The following is a 26,877-nucleotide window of genomic DNA, read 5'->3' on the forward strand; positions in this document are numbered from 1 at the left end:
GACAGACATTGTTGAAATACCGATACCATATCATATCAGTCATTCTAATAAAAAATCTTTTAAATATATACAGTTATTCTATAAGTTCTGTTTCTTTGGAGAATCTCAGTTAAACACACATGAGTTCCAGTAATCTAGCTCAGGTGTTCAGGCTTGTGCAGCCAGTGCTTCTACAGGGATAGGGTGTGGAGCAAAGCTGCAAAGCTCTAGCATCAATCCGTTTTAGCAGGATGATAGTAAAATCCCGTTGCTTTGGCTTTTCTGAAAAGAACCTTGATATGCTTCATGTGAATCAGCTTTGTTTCGCATATTGTCCTGTTTTAGTTTGCACTGTAGAAAAGCTCGCTGCTGTGCTATCATTCAGGGAGAACCTTTACAGTATTTTGTAGAATTGGAGGCTATCTTGATTCATGAATTGCAGTTAAAATCCAGTTGAAACTAGATCTAAATTCATTGTTGCTTTGTCTTTTAAGAAAGATAAATTACACCTTGGTTTCTCCTGACTTGGGATGAAGAAACTATGTTTTATTGGCCTATACCCATCCATTATTGTCTAAGAATTGTAAGGTCTAGTGGTGTGGTAGAGGTGAGCTTAACCCCTAGTACTTCCTGCTCCAGTACCTGTGAGCAAAGTGGCTCTTACAGACTTTAGTTAGCTTCGCCTTATACAACTATAGAATTTATCATAGATTTATACTGCTTAAGGAGATCCAAGGGGTCCCGAGCAAAGCAATGACATTAGTGAGTTCAAGGTGTATTCTCTAGCTGTTAAGTCACTTTCTCTCATGGACTTTATTTCAGGTAGACACTAAATTCAAACAAACAAGCAAACAAACAAACAAACTGGGTTTCAGAATTTTGAGATTACTCTCTCTGATAACTTGTAACAATTCCCCAGTGCTGGAATGCTTTGGTAGGTAGTAAGTGGCTTAGTGATAGGGTTGGCATCCTTTTGTGAAAACCAAAAAGCCACCTAACAAAGTGCACACCTGAACACAAACAGCCAAATCATTTCTGCTTTGAGTTGATGTCTGAGAAAATTATGGGTCTGAGAGCAAGGTTTGCTCAAAATGATTTTCCATTTGTATTGTATAGCCATGAGTGAAACGAAAGGCTAAAGTTTTCTCTATGTTACAGATTTGGAGTGCCCTTTGCCTAGTATTTTTCAAGGCTTTGATCACTAAAAATAACTCAGCAAAGGACATAAAATACATTATTTCCAACAATAACTGAAAATGCAGTAAAATGATAGATGTGTAAATTAGCTATATGCTAAAATATAATTTAAAGAAAGTCTCAAAAACCAGAAGGCTTTAATGTTAACAAAGCTTATTCATATTTCCTGTTTCATTCAACTTTTAACTAGAGTTTCAGTTATATGTCCAAGACATAATATACATATATACTAAAGAAGTATTTTTTTATTCTTATCTCCATAGTGAGGAAACATTCATTTGCCTTGTTCAAACATAGTGTCATAACCTTAAGAAACAAAGTACACATTTAGGATGTGGCAGATTGAATTTTCAAAGACAACTGTATATATTGCTGCCCCCCCCCCATTTTGAGACAAGGTTAAGCCAGGGTCACCTTAAACTGCTACTTAGCTGAAGATGAATTTGAATTTCTGAACGTTTTGCTTCCACTTCCCAAGTATTAGAAATATAGACATGCACCAACATGTTGGACCTTCATGCCTTTCATACAGTATGATGTTGCCATTCTCTACTGAGAGGTAGTACCTGTTTCTTTTCTTAAAAATATGCTTCCTTTTGTAACTACTATAATTGATAAAATATGCCTAAAGTATTACTATGTGACTTCTGAGGTCAAAAATAGCTCCCTACAACACACCCATATTCTCTCTCTCTCTCTCTCTCTCTCTCTCTCTCTCACACACACACACACACACACACACACACACACACACACTGCATTTATATTTAAAACCAAGATACCATGCTGTGAGAGTATCAAGAATATGTAGAAACCACATGGACATATTTTAGCTGGTGTTCCCTGGAAGGGCTCCCTAGTAGATATGTGAGTAAGCAAACATTCTGAGAGTTCCAACTTCAGCCTTTGTTCTGTTCTAGATGAAACCTAGACATTATTATATGGGTACCACCTGTTTATAGTGTGTTCTATGTGAGATCATGACCCATAGAATCCACAAGAGACACTAAATTGCTATTGTCATTTTGAACACTAGATTAATGGCTAGCTTACTGAGACATGCACTCGTAATTCATTGTTCCTTGTTGATTTAAGACACAATTGTTATATACTAGACTTCCAAATATACACAGGTCTATTTATTAACCCATTTATATTTCATTATCCTGTTTAGTAATATCTATTGAATAAGTATTGCTTCATTTTATATTATTGTGTACTCTATAGAGTAGAACCATGTATCGCCGAAACAAAGATATACCAAATATATGACAGTGGTTCCACAACATAATATCACATCATGATACTTTGGTCATCTTAGTTTTTTGTAAGTTCATGTTGCACTAAGAGACATGTTGTCATGTTGTCACCTAAAGAGACAAGTCTCACAGTATGTTAAGCATCATTGTTAAGGACTTCAATACTGTGATAGTAGATAAATAGCTAGTGCTACAATTTTAAAAAAAAGTTTCTGTTGTTTGATGCAACAAAGACTTATTTCATATACACATGAGCTCCGCTGGTGTGTCACTCATCTTTACAGATAATTATATTCTTCCACATAGAGATTCAATGGCTTAGGCTACTTTCATGTTGTGGTGCCATGATCCTCATATATGGCTTCCAAATTACCCAAGTGTGATAAGAAACAGCTAGAGAGTTCGTGCTCATGTTCTTAAACAATTTCATCTAGAAAGTGACACCTTTTCTGCCCTATGGCGAGACTTAGTTATATTCTCTCATCAATAATGAAGTAGTTGAGCAACATAGAAGAACAGATGAGTATTGAGTGAGCAGCATTAATTTTTCCAGAATTTCATAGATATTCTCATCCAAATATTGGTCCGGACAGATTTTAAATTTTAATGTATTGAATTTTTTTTGGGGGGGGGGTTCTTTCTATAAAAAATGAGAGTTTTAGGTGGACATGGTAGTGAATTCCTGCAATCTTAGCACTCAAGAAATGAAGGCAGGAGGATAAAAAGTTCAGTGTCAACATCATCTACAGAGGGTGCTGAGCCAACCTAAGATAAATGAGACCTGGTCGCTAAAATCAAAACAAAGAAACCATAGAGTATTTTTCATTGGCATAGGTCCAGGAAATAAGCTAAAACAAGGAAGGACTTAAATGGTTCCCAACTTAATTAAATTGATTACTTTATCCATGGAGTTAATTATTTTGGAGCTTGGGTCTTGCACATAGTAAGAATGACCTCTACCACTAAGCTGTTCTCCCAAGCCCTCAGTTTCCATTTTATACAGTGAGAAGTTTTCAGTTCATTCTTACCGACCAATACACTTTGTAGTTCTTAATACTGTTTCTTGAACCATTATTTAATATTTGCTTCACTTAGCTTAGGCTATAACCAATTCCTAGGTTTATATCCAAAAACTAATGTTGTTTTCAAATTCCCTTAAGGTTCGTCTCTCATAGACATTGCTCGCTTTCTGAAGCACTAGTCTGAGAATGTTTGACTTGAAGCAGAAAATAAAGCACATGATGAGAAGTTCTCAATAATTTAACAGTTCTTTGGCTTTAGAAGAGTAAAACATAGCTCTGTGGAAGATAAGATAAAAACATCATTAAATAAGGAGGTTCTCTCCAAGAAGCTTTGGAATTGTTGCGTAATTTTATTTGGAATCTCTGAAACAGTAGGCAAAATATGGACTTTCGTTGATTTCTTTCTGAACTGGTGTACTATTCTCCTTAGTGGAGGGAAAGAGAAACTTGTGCTTTTAATATTTATGTGCTCATCATCATTGATATATAAGAGAAATGTAGAAATGTTCCACCGTTGCCTTGGGACATGACCCCTTCAGTCTTTTGTAGGCCTGCCTCATTCAGTAAATCATAGGTATTATTCTGAGGTTACATGGTGCTGGCATGTTTCTTCCATTCTGCCTGTAATCGAAGTAGACCTTAGGACTGCTCAAGACTATTAAATATTAATTGACACAATCTGGAATGAGGCCAGTTTTTGTCCCTTTTCTCTTTTAAAGTTGCTCTTGAAATGATTTACTTTCAGAATTCCCAAAGGCATCTACCAGGTTGATGATGCCCACACAGGTGTCTGCAGCCTAGTCTCACCCCTAAGCCCCTGGGTTCCATCCGCTCCTCCACTTGAGTATGTGGTGGGCATTTTCCAATCAGAATTCTTTTTTTCCTGATTGAGTTGAGTCTTTTATGTAGCCTGGGCTAGTTTTCACCTTACTACCTATGCTACATTAGCCCAGGCTGGATGTGAATTTGTAATTCTCTTGCCTCCATCTCCCAATTGCTGGGATTACAGATATTTACTACAATGCCTGCCCTTTCACAATTATTGATTTCACCTCCAACCTTGTGACAAATGTTTTTACTTTTTCTTATTTCTTTAGATAGAAATGTGATTCAGTCAGTTGTTTTGGATAAAAGCCTGTACATTCCAGATTCCCCATTTCCTCCTCATGTATCAAAAAGCTAGCCCATTAGCAAGTTCTTCAGGAAATTTACATTCAGAATCTTTTCAGAATCCAACAACATTTCACCACTCCATCACTACTAACCTAATCCAAGTTTTCACTAAGAGGTAAGTGTTAATTTGTCCATGAATTATCTCATGCAGAGATGGAATTGGCCTCCTGCTAATCTCCATAGAAACTGGCCCAGGCCAGTACTTAAGGCAATCAATCTTGGTCAGCCCTGAGGCTTGGATCTCAGCCTTCCACGCATAGCAGCTGGGATAGGGGTGGGTGCTTCTCCAGTGATAATCACTGATGTGGTAAATCCTGTTGTCAGCTCCTCTCCTCACTTCCACAGCATCGGAAAGGGAATGGTAGGAATTGAGGAGAATAAGGTTCTGATATATTATATTCAATTCCCTAATTAAGCCAGAGGAAAGACTGGCAAAATAAGAATGGAGTCTAGTATCACTGAATCATATTCCTTATTTTCTTCTGTGATTCTGGAGATGCAAGCATTCTTCTACTGAGTTACACTCCTTGCTCTCGGAGTCATATTCCTATATGACTAGCCTCTTATCACGTCCGGGAAGAGCCCTGGATTTTCCCTAATGATTCAGCACAAAAGCCCTGTTTCACCAAATTTCCAATACTCTTTCAATCTGGCATCTGATGTAAAGCTTCTTCCGAGTAGAAGAAGCAATGGAGAGCTCACATGGATGCTGTGAACAACGGTTCGGCAGATCTGATCTATTAGCTGTCTAAACATCTGTCTGCATTGTACAATAGAAGTTCGATTATATCCAAATCAGAGCTCTTGACTTTGCCATCTACATCTAGCTCATTGCACTCATATTCTAATTGGTCCTATTTTGATTAAATGGAAACACTATTTATTCAAACTAAAAAGCTAACTGCCATCTCCACTATCTCTTCTCCTAACTCAAAAATTCAGTCCACCAGCAATTTCTACAAGAATCTTTCAAAATATAGCCAAAATTTTACATTGTATTTATTGCATTGTCCTTCAAAGCAAAGTGCCTATTTACACAAAAGGCCTAAAGTGATTGTCAATATAAATCATGTCATTCTCTAGTTCACTTTCCCCAAGGGCCTCCAATCACAGAACAATATACTCTAATTTCTCAAATGACCATAGGCTTATCTGTCCTTTGACTTTTTCCTCTTGCTTTTATTCACTTTGATTTAGCCACAGTAGACTGCATTTTTTATCTTGAATCTGCTAAGCTTTCTGGCCTTCCAAGATAGCTTCCTCTGCCTGGGATTGTCTCCTCGCCTTTACAAGAGCTCTCTTGTGTCATCCATGTATCCATTTAAATATTGCTTCCTTCTGTGTAAGTGCATGTGCTGATCAACCTATCTGAAACAACACTTCCATTTGCTTTGTATGTTCTTAACCTATTTTCTTTGCTTGTACTTGTGGAAACAGAAAAGATTATTTGTGGGCTTGTGATCTGTCCCTCTGGTGAAATGTGTCATGAAAGCAGGAGTCTTGTTTCTCTTATTTGTAACTCTATCATCTCTAAGGCCCAAAACAAATATTGATACTGCTCAAAACTTATTTTTTGAATAACTGAATAAAAAGTGTTTCTTTAAAAAAAAAAAAAAAAGAGGTTACAAAGACCTAGATATCCTCAGATATCATGGAAAATCAGGAGCAAATAGTAAAATGTAACTATCCATTAATTCAATAGTTAGTAAGCTCTTAATGATTCTAAGTTGAATAAATAAATGTTTGAATTAAATTAAAATTGCCTTTGTGTACCAGATAGAAGAAATATAGAATGTCTTTATATCTATTATTTTTCTTTAGTGAAATGACCATATTTTAAGATTTTTAAAATTGAAACCTAATAAATTTGGGTCAGAGAAATTGTTCAATATATGAAATTGTTGTTAGGGAAAAGTAAAGAAGTGTCAAATGTGATGGATATTGTGTTTTTCTTCTTTTGCCATGGTAAGATCAAGAAATAAAATGTTTATTTGTATATTCTTTGACTACTGATCATTTCAAAAGTATATATTAATTATAAGCTGTTAGGATAAATCCTAAGAACAGTTTGTCTTTGTGAGATTTAGTCATATTGATTTTATATGGATTTGTTGAGCTTCTAGTATAGTAGTGATCTTGAGATACAAAAGTTAATTAAAAATATATTTCTAATTGAGTGTCACATTTTATGCTAAAAGAAATGAATATTCCTTAAGAATTTGAAAAATACGGCTTGAAAGTGGACTCTATTATTTTGCATAAAGAATAAAAGAAATAGGCCAGGAGGGATAGCATATACCTATAATCCCAACACTTAAAGAATGGAAGCAGGAGGGTCAGAAGATTAAGGCCAGACTCACAAATATAGTCAGTTTGAGTCGAACCCGAGCTATATGAAACCCTGTCTCAAAAACAAATAAGCAAAATAAGAATGATGAGACTTCAAATTTGACTACAATAGCTTTGTTTTATTCTATGGAGAAAGCCATTCTTCCCCTGCCTTATGGGCATCAAAGCATATGAGTTAAGCACAGAGCAATCAATACCACTTGATAGCTAAAGCAGTGGTGGTTCAATGTCTCAAGTAATTTGCACACCAACTGCTTAAATCAATCTTTAATATCATTAAAACATTCTGGAATAAGTTATCTTTATCAATATTCTAGAACTCCATTGGTCTTCTTAGTCTTGGGCAATTTTGATGTAGCTGAATTAAGGATGTCAACAATACATGGAGTCCTGTGAAGGAAACAGATAATATTCAACTTCATATACCAGTAAGAGGTGTCAATACAATATTTAAATGAAGATTTCTTGAGAATAAGTAGAAATGATTGTTATGAATTTCTATTGAGGTAACTGATATTCACTCAATAGGAAAAAATCCACTCAATTGAATATTAGCAGAGAAGAGAGCTAAGATGTTGAAAAAATGAGATGCCAGAATTAGAATGGATCCTATAAGAGCATGAAGACTAGAGAGGAAATATCAACATCTTATAGGTTGAGGAATAAGACCACATAAACTAAACATGACAGCTTTTAAATGTTAGCAGCAAGCTTATCAGCTGTAGAGCAGAGTCCTATGCTTGGCCTTACTTCTCACTTAAATAAATAAGGACTGGTTTTAGAACTGTAGTAGAACAAGATGGCACACATTGTTAGAGGACCTGTTTCCTCCTTAACAATATACAAAATATATTTTATACAAAAATATAAGTTCCTTTTCCCCCTCAAATGTTCTTTGGACTACCTTGAATTCTAACATTTTAGTTCTGTGTATAAAGTTATTTATGATCTTTCAGGACTATTTCTCAGAAAATCTATTTAGCAAACGAAAGACTAGATAAAAATCTTGATTTTCCGTTATACTAACAATGTTGCTCTTTAAGCAATTTCTACAAAGGTCAAAAGATGCTTAAATTTAGAGCCCAAAGTCGTTTTCCTTTCAGTATCTTTTTTTTAAATCGAAATACTGTTTTATGCCTTTGATGAGATACGCAGTATGTTGTAAGAAAAAGAGTCTTCTAAGGACTTTGATGGTGCTCATAAAATGGTAGAGAAGATGCCAAGAGAGATTATTCATTAAAATTTGTGCATACCTAATCATTTGTTAGCTCAAATGTGTGCTCTGGAGTTGTTTACGGAATTGATGGACTGAGTACATTTATAATGGCTAATGTCTGCTCTTTGGAACAACCTGAATTGTTGTTTTGTTTACTTGAGGCAATCTCCAGAGTCCAGTAACCTTAGGAAAAATGGGAGATGTGCATGCTATTGGGTTACTGTTATTGTTTTCATAGACCATATTTTTATACCAATTTTTAGTTTACAGAAAAATTGAGTGGCAAGTAAAGAGAGTTTTCATACGCTACCCGCAATCAGTGCTATAGTGACAAAGGATCTACTATTGCTTCAAATGATCACCCAACAGTGATATATTATCGCCCAGAGTCCACAGTTTACAGTAGGATTCATTATTGATGTTGTCCATCTCATGAGGCTAGACAGATAAACTCACCATTAGACTCAGATACATCATGATGGATATCTATAGTATCACACAGAGTAGGTTCCTTCATCTAAATCTCCTTTGCATTTCATCCATTCAGTCCTCCCTCCTTGCAACCATTGGAAACCACAGTTCTTTTTATTGTCTCTATAGTTTTGCCTTTTCTGGATGGCATGGGATTAGACACACACACTATGGAGCTTTTTCAGAGAGACACCTTTCACTTAGTAATATGCATTCAAGGTTTTTCATATCTTTCAGGGTTTGATACATGTAACAATGAGCTACCAAATGTGACCCTGTTTCTGATACCTAGTGAGAGTTTTAACCTTAAGCATTATATTTCTTCCAGGAGAGGTCAATTTTGTTTAATTCTATGACCAAAAAGTCAAGTGCAACAAAATTAGTTTCTGAATTCACTAGTTTACTGTAAGGCATGAGAAAGAACAACCAAAAGGTATACATGAATATACAAGCAAAAGGATGTCCATGAAAACACACACACACACACACACACACACAGAGAAAGAGAGAGAGAGAGAGAGAGAGAGAGAGAGAGAGAGAGAGAGAGAACGAGAACCAGTTGATCGATCAAGGCATGGCAGCAATTGTCCATGGTCCAGGTCAAGGCAACATTATGATGTATGTTAATTGTTAGCACCAACCAAGTGAAGGACTTCTTCACTCCCACAGGGGCTTTATAGGCCAATGCCAATTAAGAGCTAATAGTCAGAGAGTACAATTAGTGAGAAGTATTCAAAAGGAACTGGGATTTATACTCCAAGAAATTAAGTGGACTTCTAGGTGTCATTTTGGCACTAACAATCTCATTTGCACATTTGTACATAGTTGTCAGTGAGTTGTCAGCCAATTGTCAAGGTTACTATCAGCCAGCCATGTTACTCAGTAACAACTTGTTTCACAAAACAAAACTCAGAATGGAGTAAGTGCCTTCAAAGAAGCATCACATTATTTATAATTAAAGTACCAATTTACTTAGATTTGCTACAATCACAACATGGGAAAATGAACCTCACTACAATTGCTCAGTCCTTTCTAGTGTTGACTTATAGCATACAGATATACCATAGTTTATCCATTTAACCCTGAAGAATGTTTGATTGCATTCAAGTTTTGACAATTACAAATAACGCTGTTATGAGCATTTGCTGATAGGTTTTGTGTCCGAAGTGATAAACTCATTAGATGAATATCAAGGAGTATGACTGCTGGATTGCCCAGTAAAACTATGTTTAGTTTTGGATAATATTACCAGACTGTCTTCAAAAACGCCTGTACCAGTGAATGACAGCTCATGATGCTCCAAGTCTGCTCTAATATTTGGTGTTGCATTGTTGTCAATGATTTGGTTTTGGTTTTGGTTTTTGATCATTTAATAATATGTGTTGTGTTATCTTTTTATTGCTATATCTTTCTTTTTGTTTTTCCTTTTTCTTTTTTATTTATATATCCACGAGGTATATAACTCTTTACCACTCAACTGTTTGCCATTGAGCTGTATTCCCCAGCTCTCTTGTTACTATTTTCATTGGCAGTTCTCCAACAACATATGAGGTAGGTAATTTTTAATATTATATATATATATATATATATATATATATATATATATATATATATACTTTGCTGTGATGTCTAGCAGTTAGTTAACTAATTTTTAATACCAAGTTATTGTTAATTTTGTGTTGCTTAAATTAAGTGATATATATATATATACATATATATATATTCCTTTATCAGATGTGTCTTTTATAAATATTTCTTCCTAGTATGTGGCTTTTCCTCTCAATTCCCATAACATAGTCTTTTTTAAAACAATGTGTTTCAATTTTAGTGAGGTTAAACTTATGGCTGAGTCATGCTATTAACATTATGAGAGGAGCATAAAAGAAACCCACATTTCTGGGCACAGTTGTATATGTTTGTAACCCCAGTGCTATGGAGGGATTACTGAAGGACTGTCATGTATTTGAGTCTAGCCTGTGCTATGTAGAATGACCCTGTTTCAAGAAAAAATGGGGTGACTGAGATTGTTAACATTAACCAAGAATAAGGATATATGAAAAAGCCATATATAAACCCACTGGTTTACAAGGAAGCTAAAGATATAATTAAAAAACAATCAGAGAATGGAGAGAGAGAGAGAGAGAGAGAGAGAGAGAGAGAGAGAGAGAGAGAGAGAGAGAGAGAGAGAGAGAGAATTGTTTTAATTATTATGGATAAAAGTCTGAACATCAGAATTTTCAAAACTGTCCATTCAACTCCGAAGTTGCCAAGCACAGATTTAAATCCACAGAACCATTTGTCTACATTTTGGCAACATCATTTTAAGATTAAAACCAAAAACAGCCCTGGAGAGATGGCTTAGCACTTAAGGATGAATGCTGTTCTTGCAGAGGATTTGAATTCAGTTCTAAGCACAAATTTCTGATGGATCACTACCACCTGTAACTCTGTCTGTAGATAATCTGACACCCTTTTCTGGACACTTTAGGCACCTGTAGTCAGTTGTACACACACACACACACACACACACACACACACCAAAACTTACTTTTCCATTGACAACATAACAATGTTCCCCTCCATTCTCCCTCTCTGTCTTTAACCTCTTCTTTTCCATCTCAGAATGGAGTTCTAGTGCTCTCCCCTAGATCTCCACCCTTACCTCAGTGGGATTCTTTCTTTATGGAGGTGAACTTCATCAGCCACATTGCTTTAATCGCTTTTTTTCTAGGGATACAGGCTGCCAATGCATAGTTTCAGCTCTGAAGTAGTCCCTAAAAAATCACTCTTGAATATCTAACCATCTTCTCTATGTTCAACAGTTTAGTTTCTGTGTCCTTGAAGAATGTCATGCCTAGCCTGTTCTGAAGTAAATAATGATTTCAACACCATACTCACTAATTCTATATTTCTTTCAGTACACTATGGGGCAGGAATCACCCTTGAAGCTTCTTTTTAAAATAAAATCAGCTCAGACTTCTGCAATGAGGATATCAAGAAGCTGTGCCTGTAACTGCCATGTGGTGCCATGTGGCCCACCAGACTTCAGGACCTGTTTTCTAAGTAGCTACAGCTAATGAGCTTTGCAAAGCTGTCTAGCTTGGGAACGATGACACCATTGCATGGAAACCAGGAAGCAAGGAGTGCACTCACTGCAAAGTTCTTCCCAGGAGCAGTAGAGGCTGGAAGCAAAGGGAGGGCTACTTTAGGACAGCCTTTCCCAACAGAGAGGTGGGGACCAAACAGGCAACATAGGCCTGGCCATCTGTCCATGAGCAGTCACTCTCTCACCTGTACACTACAGCACACATGCTTCTGACAGCATAGCACCTGAAGACCTAAAGGCAAGGCTATGATGTTTACAAATAACATCAGAATAAAATACTACCTGGAAAAAAATCACCTCAAACATCCAAATCAGAAATTAGTTTTCTGCATTCTACTTTCAAAGTATTTCTAAAATCTGTCTATTTCACTCTGGCTTTAATATTTCAAGTTTGATGAAAGCCACTACCTAAGTTTGACTGGGAGACTTCAATGGCTCCTGCCTTCAACTCTGACATTGTCCAATCAATTGTTCCTCTCATTCTGTTCAACATTAGCATTCTTTTAATGCAGCTTGCTTTTAGCATAAAAATACAGATGTCTCTTTCACATAGAGAACCACTCAGATCATCCGATTAAGTTACTTCTGTAATTTAGTCTATCTCATTACTGCTTCATTTTTCTAATTAACATTTGCCAAAATCTGAAGCCACCCTGTGTACATATTGTCATGCCCATTGTGGCAGATGCTACTAGTTATCTATCCAGCTGTCATTTATTCTGTCTTGAGGTTAGGAATCTGACTACACACCCAACCATAAGCCAGGTACTGGTACAAAGGATCAGGCCAGTGATGATAACTGTGTTTACCTTTGCAGAAATTGTTGCTCAAGTCCAGGTCAATATGATGTAAAAGGAAGAATGATGTTTTTTGATACTTCTCCTTCTTAAAGCACAAGAAGAACAAACTCTTTAGGTTTCCTCTTGGCACCTACATTTCAATGTGATTTCTAGAGTTCTAGCAGCCATCTTGATCCCATGAATTGACCAGCCAAAAGAAAACAGAAGGCACCAATATTATGATGGGAAAGCAAAGAGCTTGGGTTTTTGAGTATCCCTCAAACTTCAATAAAACTGGATGCTCTTTGATCAAGCATTGCGCCTGCTAGTTTTATGTTAGCTTGACACAATCTGGAAAGAGGGAAAGAAACTCAACTGAGAAAATGCCTCCATAAGGTTGGGCTGCAGAACTGTACGCAAGCCTATAAGGGCATTTTCTTAACTAGTGAGCAATGGGGGAAGGCCCAGCCCATTGTGAGGAGTGCCATCCCTGGGCTGGTGGTCCTGGGTTCTATAAGAAAGCAAGGTTGAGCAAGCCATGATGAACAACCCAGTAAACAGCACCCCTCCATGACCTCTGCTTCAGCTCCTGCCTGCAGGTTCCTTGATGTGGAAGCCAAATAAGCCCCTCCCCAAAGTTGCTTTTGGTCATGGTGTTTCATCACAGCAATAGTAATTCGACCTAAGATAATTATCATAAATGTCTGTGTTTTAACCCATGGATACTTGGCATGCTTGTCATTTATCTTTAATATTTCTTTCTGGATATACCATTTTACCACAACCATGGATACTTTATCTTTGGCCACAATGAAACTTTGGGATGAGAACTCGGGTAGCTAGGAAGCATGATCATTTTTTTTTTCTAGATTTTCAAGTTTATTTCTGCTTGGTTTTGCTTTGGGACAGTGACCGTGTTTTTTGGAAATCAGTTTTCATCATAAAAGAATAGTTGAGCTTGGGTTAGTAACCCTAGCTACTCAGAAGGTTATGGCAGGACTCAGGGGGAGCCTTGCCTGCATAGTGAGACTGTTTCAAAATAAGAAGTAAAAGACTGAAAACGTTCTCTTATGTATATCCCCTCTTTTATTGTCTCAGATTGCCTCTTCACTCTACCCACTCCTTTGGCTTTGTCTGTTCCTCTGCTTGTTTGTTTGGAAGCAGCATCAGGAACTGATGACCGACCAGACCTTCTACATGGTCAGCAAGAACTCTGCTCCCAATTTTTACCGCAGCCATTCTGCTTTCCTGTTGAACCCCATCTTGCCTCAACTTCCTAGCTTAGCTTTATGTTATTTATCACATCTTCCTGGTTCACTATTGCATATATTTAGGCCAAGTGAAAATGACTGGATATTATTATTCCCCTAGTAGGCCTTGCTCCTCTGCTTCCCACTGTGTGTCTTGAAGGCGTAAACCCAATGGGGAATGCAAATCCCCTGATGGACCACCACTTTTGCTTTTCTACCAGGCAGTATCTTCACAAGCCAACATTTTTCTTTTCCATGTCATTTCATAAACACCTTAAGAACTGGGTCCACATCTTGCCTTTATTTCTCACCTTCACTAATAGTAAGGCTGCTAAGGGAACACCTGTTGTATGGGAGCCACATAGCATAGAGAGTGGCTAAGCCTCAACCTTTGAAAACACAAAAGCTGGAGATTACACTTGCCATCTGCTTGCTGTGCCAACCACAGGCAAATCACGCAACCTCTCAGAGCCCTTGTTTTCTTCATTGGTAAAATAGAATCGGGAACAGTATATACAGAGTTGGATATCTTTCTGAAAGAAATAATAACATATGGAATATTTGGTATACAGTATAGCACAGAGGAAGCATCCATTAGGGAATTGCTATTATTATTAACAGATATTTCCTAGATGAATGAAATATATATCTGGGAGAGCAAAAAGATTAGTACTTTCATAAATAAATATAAAACCTGTGCCTAATACATTGTGTTGGTGGATTGAGATCACACATGCACACACACATGTGCACACACATGGGTGTGGGCATGCACACACAGATACAAACAACACCGTGTACCTTGTTATATACCCATATAAGAATTTTCTTTGTATCTACAGTGTCATAGGAGAAGCTGTTATAGTTGGCAATGATTCTGAATCTACTTATTTTTGAAAATGTTGCAGCTGTATGTCTATGTGTATATTAATTGTGTTAGTTTCCTTAAATTTGGAAAAGTAGCATTAAGGACAAGACTAGTTACAAACCTCCAATGCTAGCTAGTTAAATCAGAAACCCTACAGACTTTAGCTGGTTAAATCAGAAAGGAATTTATTGGCAAGATTTGGCAGGGCTGGGGTTAGGTTGTAGTTCATGGAGTCATCAGGAAAGCTTTGTAGCTTTCAGGTTCATAAATGGTGATGAACACAGATACAGCGGAAAAATATCAAACTGCTACGATTGTCCTCCCATAAGCCTTCTGTCCCCAAGGCCACCCACTGTCACATTAATGGGCTCTGTTTTCCCTAACATTGGCCTGCTGCAGCCCCCAGGCTTTCCATTCTGCTGTGACTACAGAGAATAATTTCTGAGTGTCTGTATGCCTTGTTCATTTTCCCTCATCCTGTCTAGTGAACCACACGTAATCACACCGAACTCCTCCAGAATGACTTAATCCTTAAGTCTGCAATGAGGAAGTAGGTCCTGTCTCCCACTTGCCTTGGGCTTACATTCTGCAGGAGAATTTAGATGAGTGGTAACTCTTCTCACTGTCCACTAATACACTTAGAGAGAAACAATTGGAAGACAAGAACAGAAACAAAAGATTCAGTTATGGTCCCTTGGGACAGGGGTATTGTTCAGTGACAGAATGCTTTCCTAACATGTCTGAGTCCCTTTGTTTCATCTCCAACACTGGGGTACGGATGCCTTTGAAGATTATCCCCTGAGATATCTCCTTCTTTCCACCCCAAATATATATGAAATGGTAGCAAGAGAATCCCCATTCTTTTTCATAAATGGAAATTTAAAGGAAATCCTTTCTCAGCAACATTTATCATGGCCAGTAAAGGAACTGAATGACATACTGACATTTATAAAAAGCCCAGTGATTTGCCGAAAACAGTTGCTGTTGCCAGATACCTATTGTCAGGCTTAGAAACAGGTCCCCTGGAGCCTGATGGGCAGAGGCAGACCCTCCCTTTTGAAAGGCACAGCAGATGGTAGTCTTTGCCATCCCTGACAGAGTAAAGCAGGAGGAAGCCATGGGGCTCCATCTGGGAAAGAGCCTGTCTTCTGAGGCCAAGCAGTCAATGCCTGTGCAATCTTTATACTTGCTGTGCTGCTCTTTTAGAAGGGCAGATTGTAGAAGGCTGGAAAATTCCATCCAGGAAGAACCACACCTTTTATGTTGCTTCACAGCAGATAAGGCAGCCCTGAGAACCCCCAAGCACAATATGCCAAGATGGAGCAGTATGCACCTTCTGCAAAAGGTGCTTTGGAAATGTTTCTTAGGAAAATGAAGAGGCGGGTGGCTGTCAAACTCTGATATTTGAAAATGGTGATCTAAGACCTTATTTTCCCTCTGAATCTGATCCACCCAACTAAGCCAGAAAATGTATTCATGACTGTTTCCATGGCTCTTACTCAGGGGCAAATCATATCCTCTTGAAAAGTATTCCCATTTTTAAAGATCCATTTATTCTTAGCTCTCAGAAGTAGATTCTGTGACTGGTCTAAGGTAGACAGGGCTTTCTTGGTAGAGCAAAAGAAAGCTACTTCTTAAAAGATTGAAGCAAAGCTGAAAAATTTTACATGCCTCTAGTAAAACACTAGTAGCTATTTGGAGTAATGGTTCTGTGGAACAATACAATTTGGTTATCAATTTATTGATGAGAAATAAATGATCAAATATAGATGGTTTGGGAATCAGCCATTAGCTAGCTGGAGCTCTTAAAAGAAACTTTTTCTCAAAGTTTATAAAATATTTATGTTTTAATAAAATACCATAGAGGCTTCATTTCTTTGATTTAAGTTTTCATCAGTATTAATAAAATAAATTGTTCTGTGTCTGAATCGACCTGACATTTAAACAATTATAAATGGTTCTTTGTATTGTCCTCTGGTTTCCAAAATTGCTGATTGTTTTGTCTTTAAGCATTTAAAGGGCAAGATTTGTGAAATGTTTCCCTTTGTGGCCCCAAAGCTCCTAACAGGGCATTATTCAGCAGCAGGTGCTTAACCCACACACAGAGTTTACCTTTGTCTCTTTTCTACTAAATTTATGTGGTGGGTTGGCCTTACCTTTTAGTCTCAGCCTCACGTGTCTCAAGGAGTCAGGGACCAAACATTTTGCCCTTTGTTTCTAAATCTATTACAAAGTTTTGTTCCAGATGATGTCAGTGAAGGCACTTATTAAAGTGCCACAGAGAGCTGAATTGCATTTATGCTGCTAAAAATCATTTAATGGATGAACAACTTGGAAAAAAGAACTCTCACCACCCACGCACATCATGCTAAAACAGGGTAGCGTTTTGCACTTGCTTCTCAGCTTAGCCTGAGAAAGACTGCTGATGTCCACCTTTCCCTCCCTTTGCATTTCAACTTCATCCTGACCAGCTGCTTAATCGTTAAACAGAATGCCACCCTGTCTTTGTATTTCCCAAACCATGTGTCTCTACTGCCAACTGCACATCTTTATAGCAGCCACATGCTTGCAAAAGAATTAAACTCAGAATATTCATGTAGCCTCTTATTAGTGTACAAATACAAACACATAATGGGGGAGGGGGAAAGAAAACTTCCGTGTTCTGTGCTGTTGTTCTCATTGTAAGATGCTCCATGGAAAAGAGCCGAGCAGTGGGCAGAGACTGTGAGTCCCCGATAACGAGAGCGCCTAACATTTCCGTGGTATTCCCATTTGCTAGTGCGCTGCTGCGGCCACACGCCTGATTGATATATGCCTGCAATGGCACTTTTCCATTTGACACTCTCCCTCTCTCTCTCCCTCTCTCTCTCCCTCTCTCTCTCCCTCTCTCTCCCTCTCTCTCCCTGGGTCGCTTAAACAACAGTCCTAACTTTTGTGTGTTGCAAATATAAAAGGCAAGCCATGTGACAGAGGGACAGAAGAACAAAAGCATTTGGAAGTAAACAGGACCTCTTTCTAGCTCTCAGAAAAGTCTGAGAAGAAAGGAGCCCTGCGTTTCCCCCAAGGTAAGCAGGCAAACAAGCGCTGACGGCTTGCCTAGGAAATTACTTCTTTCCAAACTCTGCCTTTTCATCCTTCTTGCAGACAAAGAGACAACCTTTAAATACCACTTAAATTTGCATCACTTTAATTTGCATTAATCTGTAGCATGCTAGCCTTGTGGAGGGTTTTGTTTGTTTGTTTGTTTGTTTTAAATGAACGGTCTTTGAAGTCTGTGACAGAGCAGGAAGCGTCCCAGAGGAGCTCGAAAATATTTTTTTGGCTTGATTTCTTTTCAAACTCTGCGTAGTTAGATGTAACTTTGGAATGGTTCTCCTATGTGACACCATAAAGGGGGACAGAGAAGCAGCAGTTGCCGACTTGTGACTTGCGTTTGTGGAGTCCCGTATCTTCCCTACCGCCTTCATCCCACTTACAATGGGGCACTATTAATGCAGGCGAGTCGGGGAAGTTAAACGCGCACTATTTACTTTTGTTACTCCTTATGTATGCGGCTGATCTCCTGCCAGGGCTGTGCTGGGAGTGCTCAGAATGACTTCAAACAATAGGCAACATTTATGCCTAGCTTTCAGTGTCACGCTGCTCCTTTGCTCTCTTCTCCTGTCCCGCATTGGAACTTTGCTTCCATGGATACATTCAGAAGTGTCTGGGAGAGACGAGGATGGGTTTGCTGTATGATTTTGATTGGGCAAAAAGTCTGAGGAAATGCATGCTGTTTGCCTTGGCCTTATTGCAAGGGGTTATTTTTAGTAGTCGGTTTGTCCCTGCAGCATGACCAACTATCCAATGCCCAAGAAGTGATAGGGAAAGGATGCTCCTGACAGCACAGGGACCAGGACCTGGAGGAATGACTCCTACAGACACCTGAGGAATATTCAGAGGGTTCTTTCCAATTCCTGAATGCAAGTTCTCTCATTAAATGAACAATTGAGCTGTAGGAGGCCCGGGCATAGCTCTCTTGAGGGACGGGAAATTTGATTGTGGACAGAATGTTAATAACTCAGAAAGCACAGTAACTGTGGCTCATTGTAATAGACAAGCTCAGATAAGCCTCAGTGAAAGAGCACCCCCCACACACACACACACACACATACACACACACACACACTTTCTTGAGGACCAGGTGCAAAAAAAAGCAATCTATTTAGCAAGATGAAAATCCCTTATATTTTGTAACTGTCATTCCTTGCAGATAGGGCTATTGGAGAGCATGCTTTTCTCCATTTCTAATATGAGTGTGTTTTAATGACAAGGTGCAACATGGCAGATTGTTTCAAGACATTAGCTACCAGGTGCACGGAGAAAACACAAAGATGCTGCAAATAGAGTTGTGGTGGCTGTGGGTGTCAGCCACATACATCAGGAATTTTAGACTGTCTCAGTATGGCATTTAGACTTCATGCAATGTCTGCTCACTTTCTTTTCACTAATTTTACTCCTGGAAGTAAACTTTAGGGTTTTGTTGGCCAGCTTTTTGTGGAACATGGGGCACAATTTATGGGAATTTCCCCCCTGACTTTCATAAAGAGCCAGTCTAAGAAGCATTGTTGAATAAAATCAGGCATCTCAATGAGAGAATTCACAAGTGCTTCACTAATCAAAAAAGGCTGTAAAAAATAATATGTATTGTATTGCAATATTTTATGACCTTTTTTTAAAAAAAAAAAAACTACTGCTGTTAGCAAAGCATTTAAGTGACTCAAAACAATTTTCTTAAACTGTTATTCAGACCATTATGTGAAAGTGTTTGAACACAAATGCAATGTTGTGCACCATTTCTTTTAAAATACATTTGGTTCAGGTAATGGGAGAACTGGCTAAGGCCTTCTTCTATGACTGTATACTGAGCAGCTGACACCCACAGATGGAAATATGGCTGTGGAGTTCTCAATCTTAATTTGAGTTCCAATGACACTGTCAAGGGAAAAATAAATCATTTTTCAATACATTTAACAATTTCCAACTCATTTATTTTCCTAGGCCCTTGAAAAATTACTTTCTCAGAATTACAACCACCAGTGGTGGCCAGAGACTGTTACTGTCTCAAGAACTCACAATTTCAGTACCATTGTTCTTCCTGGTTAATAATTCATTCCATCATCTTTTTGATAAATATTTATTAAGCATTTTCAGTGTCCCTGGTACTATGCTCATTCTGATGGATACAAAGGTGAATGGGACATTTTCCCACAACTTTATTTTTGGTCTGTATGCTCTTTCTGGTTGAATTTGGGAAGAGAAATGAATGGGCCTTGCCAATGGGTAATTGGACAAGAACTTTCTGCTTATTAAGAACCATGTAAAGAAGCTGCTAATGTTTCTAGATTTACTTAAAATACTTATTAACAAATTTTCTATTTCTAATGAAGGGGCTCTCCTCCCCCTTGGCGTTTGCACCAGATCCTGAGTGTATCACACTTGCACAGCTAATAAGGTCCGGATTTTTCTTGGGGTGGGGGTTGAAACCATCTGGATAAAAGAGTAACACATCCTTCCTTAGTTCTCTTGAGCAGCCTCTGGAAGGGAGCTGTATGTTATCTCTATCAGAAGATGGGTGTGAGTCACCTCCCTGGCAGATGACAGCAGGGCTGCTTCATGAATCATTGCATTAGAAACATGCACAGAAGAGGATGCGGTCACTCTCTCCCATCACTTACTGGTCCCATTCCCTAGACTGAGGGAATCAGTGACCTCTGGGCTTGGCCTAAATTTAACAGGGCTCTGGGATAAGTAGCTGGAAGTTGTTCCTCAAACCTAGGTCTCTGTCTGAGCCACACACAGTGCTGCTTTACAATAAACCAGTGTAGTGTCTCACTCCACGTTTAGGTTAGTGGGGGGGGGGGTGGGTTTGAAGACATCAAGAGTGTCCTTGATTTGGGTGCTTATTAGCACAAAATGCATGGTGGTGGGATTATTGCCTCTGGCTGTCTAGAGTGCCTGACTCATCCAAGCTAAGTCACGTCTTCTTGGCCATTGGCCTTTGTACCTATGTTCATTTTTTTTCATAACTGTCAGTTAATGACACCCTCCTGCCAGGCATGAACAGGGCATGGAGAGGCAGGTGGAAGGACTAAGGAGTGTGAACACTGAACATGAGAGGGAAGCAGGGCCATGGGAGGATGGGTGAACTCCGGGGCCCAAATGGCTGAAGCCTGTCTTGGCTGTGATCAGCTGTCATTTCCTCTTTGTGTATGACACTGTGGAACATATTAAAATTTCTCTGGGATGGTATGTTTGGAATTCCTCTGATGCCCCACCTCACCAACTTACCCGGACAATAAAAGCGAGGTTGTAAGCCATTGAACAGCTGGCTGGCTATATATTTCCCCTCTTTCTTTCCCATAATCTAATACAGAAAAGAATCCAGTTAGACTGGCATTGCCATGTCTGGGTACTTGTTTCCTGCAATTGCTTCCTCCACCACCTCCTCCACCACTGCACACCATGAAATCTTCCTGGGTGGCAAGTGGCTTCTTTTGTTCACCACTGCTCTTAGCCCACCCTTTTCCCCATGCTTGATCTCCTTCCATTGTAAGCTGCTGTTAGTTCTGTTTTCCAGACAGCCTGGGTCCTGTTCCATCTGGGGAGAACAGCCCATGAGGTCTCCTCATCTCCATAGTATTCCCAGGATGTCATTCTTGGCACAGGTTCTGCTCCGCCGATAGGATATGGGGGCTTTTTTGTAGCCCTGAGCCTGAACCCACTCACAGAGAGGAGCAGCCACGTGGCTCGACAAGAGCAGGGCTGGAGTGACCCGGGTTGGCAGAGACAAGCATACCAGCACAGTGACCCGGACATCTCTGGCGAAGGCCTGGGGGTGGGAGTGCTATGGGAATGCCTGGATGCACTTCGGCCCACATTAAGAGAAATGTGGTTATTCTGTTTTAGACTGACAGACAAGTGACTTGGAACAAAGATCCCCAGATCTTTTGGGCCCTGCCCTGCTCCCAGGTTCCTCAAGTTTCTCTCCTGTCTCTCCTCCCCAGACAGAAAGGAGAAACAGGACTCTGGCCAGCAGAGGCTTGATGCCTTGTCAAACCCATTGCTGAAAGGAAGAACAGAGGAATTCCTTCTGAGTTGAGTGCGCTGAAAATGTGTGGGGCTTGAGGTGAGAAAGGAGCTGTTCTTTCTCTTTCTTTCTTTCTTTCTTTCTTTCTTTCTTTCTTCTCTTTCCTTCTTTCTTTGCTTCCTTTCTTTCCTTCCTTCTCCCTTTCTTCCTCCCTCCCTCTTTCCACCTTCCTTTCCTCCTTCTCTTCCACCTCCTCCTCTTTCTTCCTTTTTTATTCCTTTTCTTTCTCTTAACCTCAGAAGAGCAGTTTAGTTCCTGAGTTTCAAGCATAAGATGGTGGGCTTTGCAATTAGAGATTCCCATTTAAGACCTTTCTTGTACAACATCCCAAAAGATGCTGCCAATGTACCTGGGAGCAAGAGGTATTAAAGAGAAATCAACAAGGCAATGGACTATTCTTTTTCATTTCCTGGGAGCCTTGGCCATCTTTCCCAAATTAACAAAAATTAATGTAAAAGATGCAAAAGGCAAAAAGTAACAGCTGAATTTAATTGAGCCTTTTCCAGTTAGTTTGAAAGGAGAGGGAGAGGGAGGGGGAAGGAGAGAGAGAGAGAGAGAGAGAGAGAGAGAGAGAGAGAGAGAGAGAGAGAGAGAGAACGAACTAGAGAACCATCTACCCTTCACTGCCAGTTCTTGGGTTTAATATGAATTATTCCAAACAAGTCCCTAGGCTAGAGAGTCTATTTAAAGAAGCCTGGCAGCATGAAGAGAGAGGGTAAAAATACAACCACTCTTTTGTCCATCAAAGGTTTTCTTTGGGAGGACATTAAGAGCATTTCTGTTTTCCTGTCTGCCCCTGCCAGTGGCAGCATTCCAGCTGGTGGTACCCACTCCTCACCCATCAGGTCAACAACCATGAACTCCTCTGATTCCAGGAGAAAAGCAAAGGCTGAAGAATTCTTTAGAAACTCCCATGTGTGGGCAGCATGCAGGGGAGGCAGGGCCTGGAATCAGTACATGCTGGCTAGGCTATACAGGTTGTCTGGTGAAATTCACCCCCACACACATTTTCAATTGTTGCTGAAGATTGTGCCATTGTGCCAGTGGCATTGTCTGCCCTCCTATTTGCAAAGCTTCCTTTGCTTTGACTGAGCTCTCCATCAAATTATCTATGAGCCTGGTGCTTAGGTATGTATTACTAAGTATCCCACTCTCTGGACCATTTTTAGCTGTTAAAACCTAGCAGCTTAGAAGACGTTTACAATCTGAAACAATTACTTTTCTGTTAGAAAGAATGCTGACTCAGAAGATTCAAAGAATGGGTTAGTTCAGTTGGCAAGACACCCCGAGTGCTTATAATCAGGATTTCTTCCAATTGAGGTCCATTTCATCCGCGTGTCAAAATCTGGACATGAATGCTGACTGGTAGCTTGGTAAAAGATTTTCTTTTTTTTCCACAAATGCTAAGACTTATTCAGTCAATTTGTTCTCTTCCAAGGCCTGGCTCGATCCCAACTTTTTTTCTTTTAAGCCATGATCCAACCGATTGCAGTATTCTTTAAAAATGAGAGGGCAACAGGTTAAGACATTCAGTGGACCAACTGTCAGAAAATGCTAAGGAGTGATCTTTCTTTAGCACAGTAAAGCAACAATAGGCCTAAAGCTGGAGTCCCTTTCCATCCTTTCATCCATAAGGAATAAAGAGAAAAAGAGACAAGTAATAGAAGAAGCAACAAAAGAAGAGATTATTTTTGATGTTAAACTTGGCCACTGCCCTTTCAGCTTTTTTTTTTTTTCAAATAGCTCAGTTTCAGAAAGGGAAAGTTTCATTTCTACCACTCTTTCCCAGAGACGAGTTTGAAATAGCCTTCCTTATGTGGTCAAACCGCCAGGTATAAAAACATCCCTAAGCTCAACTTTAGGTAAAACTGTAGATATGCACTTTCCTAACACGGACATGATGCATCAAAGAAAGCAAATCCTTAATCAATTGCCAATCTAATCCTTAAAACTCGGGGGCATACTTTGGGACTTGATACATTTTTGTGGTCCTTTACCCCTCCTCGATTCTGAAAACAGGCTCCTGTTCAAAATTTAAGTGTTTCTTTTAAGATTCAGGGTCTAAAGACAGGAGAAGCCGCAGTGCTGAATCAAAACAAAAGACAAGAAAGCCCACATCCCAACAACTGCAGGGTGATTGGCAGCACAGGAGCCATGTTTTTCATGTGATACTTGTGCTTGTCTTACCCCTTTTCATGCAGGCTGACATCCAAGAGTCTTCTGATCTGAATTTTGTATTCAATCCCATCATGGGGAAGAAAAGGAAAAAAAGGCAAATTGCATGAGCAATGGAAAGATTGAGCTGCTCTCATTGTTTAGGGCCTATTGCTTAGTGAGGACCCTCCAGCTGTTACGTGAGATCTCCCCACCATTCCAAAATGTGGTTTCCGGGTAAGGAGTTTGTAATGCAGCTTTAGAAACACTTCGCTAGACACTTTGAAGAAAAGCCAACACACTCATTTGGCTTCAGGGCAAAAGGGAACTGGGACTGAGCTAGGACTGGTCATATCTCTTCTTGTAAGACTATGCCACAGCCAGCAGTCAGGAGCAGAGCAAGAATTGCGTTATATCAGCATGTGGATCCCTAGAACACCTTTTCTTTCTATACAAAAGGTGTGTCTCTAGCAAGACTGTGTCCTCTTGGTTGGGTTTCTCAAAACTCTGGATCCTAACACGGTGAGTAATATTGTACCTAACTACTCACTGGTATTTGGCACAAATCTCACTTCCTTAGGAAGGAGTGAATGATACAAAGGGAACTCTCTCTTCTTGAAATTGTGCTATTTGAGAAAAAAAAGTTGTGGTAGATTTGGGGCACCCAGAGTCACTTCTCCTTTTCTTCTGTTACTGTGTGTGTGTGTGTTGTTGTTGTTATTTAGTTTATTTATATCCCAAGTGTTGTCCCCCTCCCAGTCCCCGCTCACAGAGTTCTTCCCCTATATCCCCTTCTCTTTGCCTCTAAGGGGGTGCCCCCCAGGGTATCCCCCTCCCTGGTACATCAAATCTCTACAGCACATCCTCTCCCACTGGGTCAAATAAGACTATCAGCCCTCTGCTACATATGTGTTAGAGGCCTCAGACCAGCTAGTATATGCTCTTTGGTTGGTAGCTTAGACTCTGGGAGCTTCCAGGGTTCCAAGTTAGTTGACTTTATTGTTCTTCCTATGGCATTGCAATCCTCTTCAGCTCCTTCAGTCTTTCCCCTCACTCTTCCATAGGGGTCCCTGGTCTCAGTCCAATGCTTACCTGCGAGTATCTGCTGCATCTGTCTCAGTCAGCTACAGGTAGATTCTCTCAAAGCACAACCATACTAGGTTCCTGTCTAAAAGTACAACATAGCATCAGAAATATTGTTGAGGCCCACATTCTGCCTCAACACTTTGCCTCAACACTTTGGGGGCTAAGTGCTCTGGTCAAGAGAGAGTGAGTGGGGCTCTTGGGGCAAGAGACGCAAAGAATGGAGACAAGACAGGGTGTGATTCAGTCTCTTTTCTATTTTCTCAAGTCTCTCCTCTATTTTCTCAAGTCTCTCTTATTGAAGGGAATTCTGAGGTATTTATATACACAAGCAGGAGAACACAGGTGAAAACACTTTACCACGTGCACCATACAGCTGAGGTCACTAAACAGCAAAACAAGCTATGTGGGATAAACAATATATTTATCAGAGTGTGCTTCAGCTGTTGTAGGCTTTTGACAACCAAGTCTTTCATCAGGGTATATGGTTCCAGATGGCTGCAAAGTTGATCTAGCCTCCTTCTGCTAAAGTCAGCTCCAAACAAAATATGTGTGTGTGTTCTTATTGGCATTTCATTTAGCTAGTTTCTTTGTATTGTTTCTTTTTTAGATATGAGCTCACGTAGCCCAGGCTGGCCTTGAGCTCACTATGTAGCTGAGGATGATTTTGAACTTCTCATCCTCCTGCCCCTGCTTCTTAAGTGCTGAGATCTTAGACACGTAGCAGTTTATACTGTACCCAGCATTTTATATACACTATCAATTGAGCTACATACCCAGACCAACACCACCCTGCTTATTTTTTTTTATTCCCTGTAGATGAAAGGATAGAGCAGAACTCAGAGTTCAAAGTTACTGGTGATTTCTGTCACCTTAGATAGGCGACCATTGAGCATTTTCCAACAGTTCGGCACCACATCAGTCATATAGTCTCATGGCTAGATTTGCAGAATAATCTAAGCCCTAGCCCCCCCCCCCCCCGAGAAAAAGTTTTAACAGAAAGGTGCTTCCCAATACTCTGTTAATCAGATCTGGTAATTTCTAATTTGTGGGGAATTTATATTCTAGAAGTCAGTTAGTTACATCAACTGTTAAGTAGTATTTCCTGTGGAAACTATAGAAGGTCATAGATGTCTAGTAGAGGGGGCCATTGCCACAGTCAATGCTCAATTCTTTTAGACAAGTTAAGCCCAAGGTTCAGCCCAAGAACCCTTGGGACAAAGGTTCTACAGAGACCTTATCAAACAGAAGGACTTATTTTTATCCCCTGAGACTGCATTAATTCATATCTTCAAGAAGACTTTGAAGATCCAACCTTCTCTCTTCTTCTGTGCCAGAGCCCTGCACATGACCCATTAGGCTCTTAGCAACTGCATGCAGCTCAATGTAGGACTACGGACCATTCCTAAGAAAGTAACTGACAAGTAAAATTCAGCCTATATCATCAACCATCTTCAAATGGAAGAAGTTTCTCTGATTGTCTTCTTCTATGAATGCATTGGATGAGACTGGAACAAAAGAGCACAAACTTTAAGAGAAAAATAGAAACCGGTTATCTATACTCACCAAGTGATTCTTGTTATTAAGAAGACATGAGGTTGGCATAGTGGCATACCCCTCTAATCTTAACTTTGTGGGGGCAGGGTAAAGAAGCTCACTCAAGAACTCAATGTCAGCTTATTCTACATAGTGAACTTCAGGCTATCTGGGACTATATTGCAAAACCATGTCTGAAAAGAAGCAAAGCAAAAACAAAGAAAAGCAAGACATTAATAATTTATGAACTACATTTAGTAAATCATAAGCACGAAATCAATTGGCTATTGGAGGCTATTTTTATTT

General features: G+C 39.5%; 1 protein-coding gene across 6 annotated transcripts in view; it reads left to right on the plus strand.

Moving 5' to 3' along the window:
* Positions 1–26,877, plus strand: part of Ndp (norrin cystine knot growth factor NDP) — a 105,682-nt gene that overhangs the window by 64,102 nt on the left and 14,703 nt on the right. The window contains exons 1-2 of one of the 6 annotated variants that reach the window (XM_034485299.2): positions 17,377–17,734; positions 21,716–21,837. The exons of 3 other annotated variants lie outside the window; for them this stretch is intronic. The gene's annotated coding sequence lies outside the window, so the exon portion shown is untranslated. Of the gene's footprint in view, positions 1–17,361; positions 17,735–21,715; positions 21,838–26,877 lie in introns of those variants that run through there. 2 more of the 6 variants (XM_076919073.1, XM_034485298.2) reach the window with 2 other exon arrangements.

Source organism: Arvicanthis niloticus, chromosome X (genome assembly GCF_011762505.2).
Source record: "Arvicanthis niloticus isolate mArvNil1 chromosome X, mArvNil1.pat.X, whole genome shotgun sequence".
NCBI lineage: Eukaryota > Metazoa > Chordata > Mammalia > Rodentia > Muridae > Arvicanthis > Arvicanthis niloticus.